Source organism: Misgurnus anguillicaudatus, chromosome 16 (genome assembly GCF_027580225.2).
Source record: "Misgurnus anguillicaudatus chromosome 16, ASM2758022v2, whole genome shotgun sequence".
NCBI classification, from domain to species: Eukaryota; Metazoa; Chordata; class Actinopteri; order Cypriniformes; family Cobitidae; genus Misgurnus; species Misgurnus anguillicaudatus.
In genome coordinates this window covers 32,212-42,256 of record NC_073352.2, presented here as the reverse complement: position 1 = coordinate 42,256, position 10,045 = coordinate 32,212, and the positions used below count along the sequence as shown (strand labels likewise).

At 37.7% G+C, this 10,045-nt stretch overlaps 1 long non-coding RNA gene across 2 annotated transcripts; it reads left to right on the top strand.

Moving 5' to 3' along the window:
* The first annotated feature begins 2,014 nt into the window (after window positions 1-2,014).
* On the top strand, window positions 2,015-8,156 carry LOC129422946 (uncharacterized). 2 transcript variants are annotated; one of them, XR_012357840.1, is made up of 6 exons: window positions 2,015-3,539; window positions 4,016-6,418; window positions 6,496-6,559; window positions 6,705-6,755; window positions 7,123-7,189; window positions 7,317-8,156. It is a non-coding gene; the product is annotated as an uncharacterized lncRNA (long non-coding RNA). The 2 variants fall into 2 exon arrangements; XR_012357841.1 differs by lacking the exon at window positions 6,496-6,559.
* Window positions 8,157-10,045: the final 1,889 nt, after the last annotated feature.

The following is a 10,045-nucleotide window of genomic DNA, read 5'->3' as shown; positions in this document are numbered from 1 at the left end:
GAGTTTTTGTTTATTAATAAAAGTCGTTTGAGTTGAGAGCTGTCTGCACTTGGGTTCATCCACCTCCATTCCTGACAAGTTCCTGCAACGCAGCATTTCTTCGAATCAAATAAAAAAATCCGAGTGCCACTGGCCAATCACATAACAGCAGACAAGCTTTCCTGTTAACGCAAGTTGAGCGGCGGCCAATCAAATTAACCAATAGGCGGGGTTACCGTCAGGACAGGAGTAACAGTTACGCCGCGTCAATCAATCATAATGGACACAGATTTCAAAGGTAGAAGGATGAAAGATAACTAGTAAGTACCTATACTTAAATATTTAAACTTTTTCAATCATAAAAATTTTTTTGTTTATGGGGCGGTTTCCTGGACAGGGATTAGACTAGTCCTAGACTTAAACACTTTTAAGAGCTCTCCAAACTGAAAACAACTTCTTGCACTGACATGTCTTAAAATACATCATTGCCCTTTGTTTTACCTCAAATGCACACAGGTAATGTTTTAAGTAAGGCATGTTTGTTAAAACCAGTTATATTTCCTAAATTAAACTAAGGCCTAGTCCTGGATTAAGCTAATCCTGGTCCGGGAAACCGCCCCTAAATGTCTAACAAACGTATAAAGGGATGCAAACGTTTATGTGATTCATGTGTAATGTAATGCGTTAGTTATATTGTCCATGTCAGTGGTGAAGCTACGAGTTGAGTTGTGGCCCACCCAATCAGAAGGCCATTTTCCAGACAAATGTGTAAATAATTTAAGAAAAATAAATAAATAATAGTACTACGAATAGACGTCTTATCACACTATAATTTCATATATGTAATAAAATTATAAATATAATTAAAATATAAAATTTAAGTGCAAGTTTGCATGTTCAGGCAGTTTCGCAGATTTCTTTTACCCTATAGGTGCACACGCTTGTCAACATGAAACGTTGAATATGATTCGTCAGTCATTGTCAGGACATCTTTTCAAACGTCAACAAAATGAAACGAGCACTTACTTTGATAATGACTTCATCCTGTGTTGAAAGACTGTTCTTCACCACATATTGTATAAAAAACATATAACGTTACACTCATCGATGATAAATGCTCGTCTGAGAAATGTATTTCTGCTTTTTTTTTGCGCGAAGGGACATATTATGATCAAAGATATTGGACTTTGTTATTATGATCGAGACTTTCTCCATCTTTAAAGGGCCATTTCACCGATAGGAACATTAATCTTTATGGAAAGTGAGTCATATTTGTAGTCAAAATGTAACATAAATGTAGAATTTTGTGCCTATTTGACAGAGAAAAGACAAAATGTGACTTTAGAGCACATTTGTATGAAAAACTACAACTGCCACTATGCACCACAATGCACAGCTCTGCAAGCCACTCCCATTAATTGGAACACGGCTCAGACATGCTATTATGTACATAAATGCCACGTTAGTAAAACAAAGAAAATATAGCCACCACCACTGTGTCTGACTGCAACCCTATATCACGACATTGCGTGACTATTTCACGCATGGACCAGCGTGACAATGTCACGCTTTGCCGCGTTTGAGCGTGTGCATGTCACGCTTTCTGTTTGTGTCGCTGTCACGTATTGGTTACTCAACTTTTTTGTCCTATTTTCAAACCATTGTCGCTTCGGTTTAGGGCTAGATTTGGTGCTTGTGTTATATGTCACTTTAAGTATTTGTCACTTTAAGTATTGGTTTATAAAATAAAAAGATACAATACTTATTCTTTTATATTTTCTAAACTTTAACCAATTGTCACCTGACGTTGGGGTTAGAGTTTGTTTAGGTAAGGGTGTCATTTTATGTAAATCCAACCCTAAACCGAAGCGACAATGGCAAGAAACTAGGACAAAAAAGCCGAGCAACCAACACGCGACAGCGACACAAACAGAAAGCGCGACACGCCCACGCCCAAACGCGGCAAAGCGTGACATTGTCACGCTGGTCCATGCGTGAAATAGTCACGCAATTTCGTGATACTGGGTTGCTGACTGACACCAATCATGATTTACTTTTAAACGTGATGTTACATTGTGTTACACACAATAACACTCTGGCCTGGTATGTAGCAAAGTCTTATTCAAACAGTAACGTGCAGTTTCAGATCCGCAGTACAAATGTCTTTCCAAGTACTTAAAAAAAGGGTATGCATTTTAAATGTTTATTTAGTTTTACCAATTTTCTTTTTGTCTCTTGTTTACTGTAATTACATTTGTGTTATTATTGGCCTCACTGCTCTCACAATATAGACATATAAAACACCGCTCAGATATGCTATTGTGTACATAAATGCCACGTTAGTATAACAAAGAAAATATAAACACTCACTTTAGTCAGACGTCCGTTTATCCCTGCATCCCCCACACAAACGCGTCCCCTGCATAATATCTCCACAGACGCGCTGCCTCAGCTCTTGGAGCTTGTGCTCGTAAACCGAAACACGTCTTTGAAATAAGCACGCGACCAGAAACATTCACAAAACAAACGTTCATATCCTTATGTGATCCAGAAATGTTAAACCGAAAGCAAACAGCACGAGTCCGTCCAAGCTTATATACTCCGCAGCGCGTCTGCTCGTAAACCGAAACATGTCCGTGAAATAAACATTCCAAACGCGCGCAAAGTTCCTTTCTTGCCTAGAAACCTTCACCAAACAAACGTCCATATCCTTATCTGATGCAGAAATGTAATAAAGCAAGCACACAGCGAGAATACAGGCAGTAGTCTGTCCAAGCATCTCTACGCAGCAGAGGCCGATGGTTGCTGCGTCTTCACCGGGCTCCTCTACCCAGCCGACGCCCAGGCTCCGGCTTCTCCTCGGGCTTCTGTTCCTACATCTGCCTCAGCTCTTTGCAGTATTGTGGCTCATAAAGGTGCAATGAACAGCGGATTAGAGCATCACGTTTGTAAAATCACCCTCTTCCATGTAATATTGATTAACTTCCACTGTTATTGTAACATGAATTCTGGCTCGCTCCACAACTTCTGTTTAGCTTAGCTTAGCATAAAAGTGGCGGCTGATCGTTTTTTTTCGGTCTGTGTTCGTATATTTTCGTAAGTCCCACCCACTTATCTGTAATTGGTCTGAAGCGTGAGTGGGTCCCACCCATAGCCCCCACCTTGGAAAAATGAGGAATGAGTGTCCGTAGTCTTTTACACTCAATAGAGATACAGGATTTCCTTCTTTCAATGACGCAAAATGACGATTTTTACATCATTGAAAGTAGGAAGTGCCTCACTGAAATCAGTATTTCTCCCCTCTCAGGGGAAACTGAGGGAATGGTGCACGACCATTCAAATACATGACTGGGGTTCTAAAGGTACAAAGCTTAATGCAAATGGGTGAAGTTTCCCTTTAACCAGAAGCGGCCGTCTCAGACTAATACAGTAGGACATGTAACGGTGAGTTTAGACATTTTCTTAATGTTTATAATTGTGTCATTATTATTTACAGTTTATAGTCAGGAGTATTACTCCAGTCAACTATTTAGGGGGGCAGACTTTGTGTCGTTTCATAGGTGTCAGGATCCGTCAGAATCATGTCTTTTATTATATCTAGTCTTTGTGTGCGGGGTCCTGGCAGTACCATGTTCTATGTGGGAAATGTGTGGTTTTAGGGGTGTATTACTCTGACCAAGCATTTCCCGGGTCTCGTCACTTTTTCCCCGATCCCTTACTTGTAATGATTTCCAGGTGTATGTAATTTATTTTGTCCCTATTTAAAGTCCTTGTGCTTGATGTTCTTTGCTTGTGCGTTTGTATTTCTTGTTGTGAGTATCCTGTGCTGAATGTATCCTGTCTAGTTTATTGTTATTTAGTAGAGTTTGTTTGTAAGTCATTCTAGTTTAGTTAGTGTTTTTGTTATCTTGTATTTGTGATGTTTTGCCCCCTCGTGGGTTTTATTTTCTGTTTTTGTCTCTTTATTAAAGTCATCAGTGTTTTTTGTTAAATCCGTCTGCGCTTGGGTTTTTTGTCTTGCCAACCCTGACAATAGGCTGTATGATTTACTGTTGTTGGAATATTTACACTTAAATGACAACACATGCAATTTTGTATTGCGCCATGTTGTTTGATGGCCATTTTCTCATTAAATAACAATCTCTGAAACAAGTTCTTTAGTAAAATCACTACCTGTTGAATCTGTCGTAGCCTATGACGCTTTCACGTCATGCATTTTGCGGATCTACTTTCACGCAACGTAAATAACGTAAAAACTAATTCCGTTACTAATTCAGTGTATATTGAGTTCTGTGTTTTCAAGTGGATTAACCCTTGTGTGGTGTTCATATTTCTGTTACTTAGACAATGTTTGTGGGTCTAGTGGACCCACTGTATTATTTGTATCTTAAACCAATGCAGTCATACAAATTTATGTATAACTGTTTACAGATGATTACTTTAGCCTCATTGCAAGTAATATAGACAGAATTTATGGTTAATATTTGTCATTTACCACTGGTAGAGGACTATTTATAGATTAAAATGCTATTCGGTTTTGTGATAATATGAAATAAGAGAAGAAAATTCTCTCCCCCAGATGTTTATCTAAAATAAGTATTTTCATCACTTTTTCATCTCAAATAAGTTTTTCATCACTTTGATGTTTAATTCTTTGAACTTAGTTTGAAATTGTACACATTTGTGTCCGTCTACACAGCACAAGCCCCATCTGAACAAATGCAGTATTATAACACATTATCTACACTGAACACATAACCTGTTCATGTCAGCCTACACAACACATAAGAAGCAGATTTTTACTGAGTAGCTGTGTTGCATATGCATTTCTTGCATTTTATAGACATATACTGTGTCTTCCTGTCCATCTTATGTCCACACACACTGCAGTACAATGTGTTGCTTTTGGCTATAACCTAAAATGATGAAAATGCTTGGATATGAAATTTTACTTTCTCCATTTCTCACTCTCTCACACACACTCATACACACACAAACACACACACCATAGGTTTTGTGGTAACTCATGGTTTTACAAATAGTAATCAATACACCAGTTTACCATGATTACTACACTTTTACTACAATACAACCATGGTTATTTTTTGTAAGGGATATAATGGTAAAATCTATAATGGTTCCTGTTGGAAAGAAGGTAAAGTGTTTGGGACAGTGGGGACAGATAAGTGTTCATGCTTGATATATAACATGTTGTATCTTTGCGCTGTTACAGCAAGTGCAGAAGGACAAAACTCTGACATGCATCAATCACATATACAGACATATATACAAACACACTCATGCACTCACAGGAGTCCCAGATAAGAGAAAAACAAAGTGAAGTTACATAGCACATTCAATTTTCACTCTCTTATTACCTCCGGGTCCAGTGGACCCGAACACCACATATGTAATATAAATGTGTAGGGGGGGTGTACGGTGTACAGTCATTATAAAGTTGTTTATTTTTATGTTCTTTATAGAAAATGAGCCAAGGCCAATGAATCTGAGGTTGAAACAACAATTAATTGCATAATTTTTCTTTTAGTCAACATTAAAAACGGGTCCCACAGACACGAACACCACACAAGGGTTAATAATTTGGTGGGGCACTGCCCATAGACTGTATAAAACAGGCACAGCCACACCTGCCCATATACTGTAGATAAGCTACTGTTGGTTATTTATAAGTTGTTTTATAATTCTCCCCTTGAAACATTGTGCTGCCTGCATGGCATCAAGGTAACTTGGCTTAGGTAGCGTGCACACCAAAGCTTTTAAACGCGGCCTGGAGGACGCCGAATGCCAGCTGTTCTTTCAGCCAAGAGCTTTGGATGCTGTGATACTTGAGCTGTGAGCCGGTTGGTTGTTGTGATATTTGTCCCGCCCTTCGTCCACTGTGATTGGATGGCCGTGTGAGAACTTACATTGACGAGCTGAGCGTCTCACCCAAAGTTGAATATTTTTCGACCACAGCGCGGAACAAACGGACAGCTGCTGGCTGTTTTGAAAAAAAGCTGCGCTTCCATTGGGAAAAAAGCATACGCCGGCCACGGGCGTAAACACTTTGTTGTGCACGCCCCCAGTTTATGTAAATTCTGTGCTTTACCCACCCTGTTTTATAAAGGCCCACCCACTTGAACATTTCTGGCTTCGCCACTGGTCCATGTGACATAAATTGATATTAAATTAGCTGTTTTCTATAAGGTAAAGAATTACTGTGATCATATTATAATGAAGTAATCGAACTTGGTTATCTTGTCTTCCTGATGTTAGAACATTTATTTAAAAAATAATATTTATCTGAAAATGTATTTCTGTAATGTTTAATTTAATTTTTTTGTGAAAGTGTATCAGGTCTGTGTTCATCAAGACCTGAAGACTCTGGAGTGGGACAAAAGAAGGATGATGGGGTGTATATTCCAATAGACACATTAAGGTAAATTAAGTATTGAGGCTCATGTTTGCATCTTTGTGTTTATATATCAAAAGATTGCTCTCTATAAGGCTAAATAGTCACATTGTGATTTCAATGAAAGCTGATAAATACAGAGGGCTGGACAGTGGTTTCATTGATTAGGTGAGTAAGAACTGACAATAGCCTAACTTTACTTTAGTTACCCGAATTGTTAAATACAAAGGAAAATGGTAAAAATACAAATATTTTGAATATATGGAATACTGTGAAATTATTTTCTGTTAATCATCTGCTGTGTTTGCTTCAGGTAAAGAGGTGGGACAATGATGCTGACAGGACATGAGGAGGTGACATTCAGGTTAGTGACAGTACATCAGGGCCACCATTTAATTTAATGTTAATTTGTTTGCTTCCAAAATCAATACTTGACAAATCTTTAGAATTACATTTGCAAAGCTGAATTTCTCATAGGTGGCTAAAGTAGGACAGCAATTGTGAAGACCTTAGAAGTCGTGCAGTATATGGTTCTTCTCATAAATTGTTGTTTACTCACTCCTCTTTCATTTATATTGATTTGACTTAATTTTCTTGGTAAATAATAATGGGGATATTCCTAATATAATATATTTAAGTACATGCTTAGAACATATCTCATTTGCTCATTTGCTTTGTATCTAAATGAAAAGTACCTCTTTAAGGTCTAAGCTATGTTTCATTTTATTTAGACATGAACGGAGACATTTTCATCCAAAGCAACTTGAGGAAGAAAACAGAAGCAGTTCATCCTAAAAGGTTCATCTTCTAATTCTCTATCTAACTGTCTGTTTTGAGGTGTATTTTTATGCTTTTAATTACTTTATTATATGGCGTTTGGTTCATAACAATTATTGATTTGCATCTGTTTTCTTTTATATAACAGTGGGCTGCTGTAATGTTTACATCTATGGAAAGAGGAGCTGAGAAGAAAAGAGAGGCTGGAAAGCAGTACTTCTTGTTGAGGACAATCCTGAATATGAACACTTTCTCATACACCTAGATTATTATTAGTGTTTGATTTTTTTTTTCCATTTTTATTAATTGTATTGTTTTAATTTGACATTTTATTTGAAATTACCAAAGTTAGATTCATGCTAATACTTTAACTGGAACTTGTACCTTTGCGTGAAGCTGGCTGTAGAGTTGGTTTCAAATGCACATGAAGTTTCTAATTAACTTAACTAACTTTTAAGTTCAGTTTGGTTTAAACTTGTATTTACCCATGGTAATTCATTTAAATTTCAATTCATGCTAATATATTAATTCCAATGAAAACTTCTGTATATGTGTATAGCTGGTAATTTGGGCAAACTACATTTCACACATCAATGTAACTGTCACAAAGATTTTTTTTATTATCAGTTTGTTCTAAACTTTTGTTTGTTTACTAAGGATGAAATTGCTTTGTAATTTAAGTTGTTGATGTTAGATTCATTCCAATAATGTATTTGAACAAACTAGTATTTTTGTTTATTGCTGGCAGTTTATACTAGAAGAGTTTTAACACATACAATGTTGTAGTGTTATTGACTTGTGTGTTATTGATTAATAAAAAGGCAAACAATTTGAAAGTAATTTTTCGTGTGATTTATTTATTAATATAATTTGGGCAAGATTAGGCTGAGTTATGGCTCAGTTATGGAAGTTCTGGTTAAATGCTGGTTTTAATATGGTTGACCTATGGCTGAGAACTGGTACCGATGTTAGAACCTGTTCTGGCCCAGGTTTGGGCAGATTATTACTTGTCTGTAATTCAGAACTGGGCTACTGTAGGGCCGTCATTATTCGTTGTATGTGGTCCGAGGAAAAACTGGTTGTGTGTGCCGGAGCTGGGCCGGAACAAAATTGCTATCTGGGTACTTGACTGAGAATAGACAGAAATTGACTTTAGGGTGCCATTTGTATAGAAGACTACAACTCCCACAATGCACAGCTCCGCATGCCACTCCCACTAATCCAGAACACCGCCTACAAGACTTATTCATTTCACAGAAAACTTTTATAGAGTTATTTGGCGAATTACTCCTCGTTTGTTTTTCTTTCAAAATTGTGAATTCTTGAATGGTACAGGGATGTTCAGCCAGAGCAAGGAAAGGGAAACAAACAAGTTTTCATTATCTACCGAAAGATACGGAGCGATGCAAACAGTGGCTCAGGGTGATAAAGCATCCGTACTACTCGGAATATACACCCGCGGAATATTTGACAAAACTAAAGGTTTGCAGTCTTCATTTCAAAAAAGAAGACTTCCAATTAAATGTCTTGGGAATGAAGAGAGTTGCTCTTTTGGACTCCACCATTCCGTTGGTGTTTACCTTTCCAGAAGACGATGAACATCCGGGGGCATCTGGACTTAGCAGCGCGAAACGCATTCGCTTGGAGGTAAGACTTGCTCGACTATATTTCTGAAAACATATACAGTCTTCTGAAGTAAAGCAGAACATACAATATGAGTTGTATATATACGTTGGCTATTTACAAAGTAAATTTGACGTTTTCCGCGTGTTTTTCTTGCTTGTGGTTCTAATGTGTCGGCATCACTAAACTGTACTTAGCAAATTAGCATCGCAACATTATAAAGATGCGATATGTTCTATATACGTTTGCTGGTATCAATGTAAATCTGCCTTGCTTCACGTTTGATGTTGTTGAAATGTTCGTTTGATAGTTTGATGTTGTTGAAAAGTTAGTTTGAGAGTTTGATGTTGTTGAAATGTTTGTTTGATATTGTTGAAATGTTCGTTTGATATTGTTTAAATGTTCGTTTGATATTGTTGAAATGTTTGTTTAATGTTGTTGAAATGTTTTTAACGTTATTGAACGTATATGAAATTTCAGATTGAAACTGCGTCTGATGCTGCTTTGCTGTCGTTGTCGTCGGAAGATGATGAACAACCTATTACAACATCAACACCAGTCAAGCAACCTAACCCTGTCCAAGCAGCACAGTTTGTAAGTTGTGAATTCTCAAACCAATGTATGATTGAAATTAAAGAAATTTAACACTGAAAATAAACCTCTTTTTGATTGTACAGTTGCCAAGTACACCTGGTGGCCTCGACACAAGTGCCAGCAGCATTGAAGTTGGTTTCATCAATGAAAGCTATCAGCCTGAGTCGACCATTACCCCCACATTATCATCTTCGTCATCAGAAGATGAATGTGGAAAAGACCGGCACGAGAAGAAGTTCATTGTCAATGAATCTAGCCTAATGTCACTATTTAAATTCTGCCAGATGTGTGGGAAACCGAGTTCTTCAAAGGACATCTTTGATAATTGGGCACAGAGGAAAGTAAAATGGACTTGTCCAAGTCCCCGAATGGCCCCCAATACATCTTCACCTGATGTTAGAGGAATGCCACAGGTGAATCTCCTTTCTGCAGCAGCTGTTTTGTTCAAGGGTGGAACATACACGGAACTGTCAGACTGGTGCAAAACCATGAGCATCCAAATGATTTCACAAACTACATTTTACACCATTCAGAACGCATACTTGCATCCCGCTATTGAGAACTTGTATGAGGAGAGAAGAAATTAAGTTTTGGCAAGAGTTTATTTGGAACAGAAGGATGGGAAGCGCCAACACTTGGCGGGCGATGGCCGATGTGACT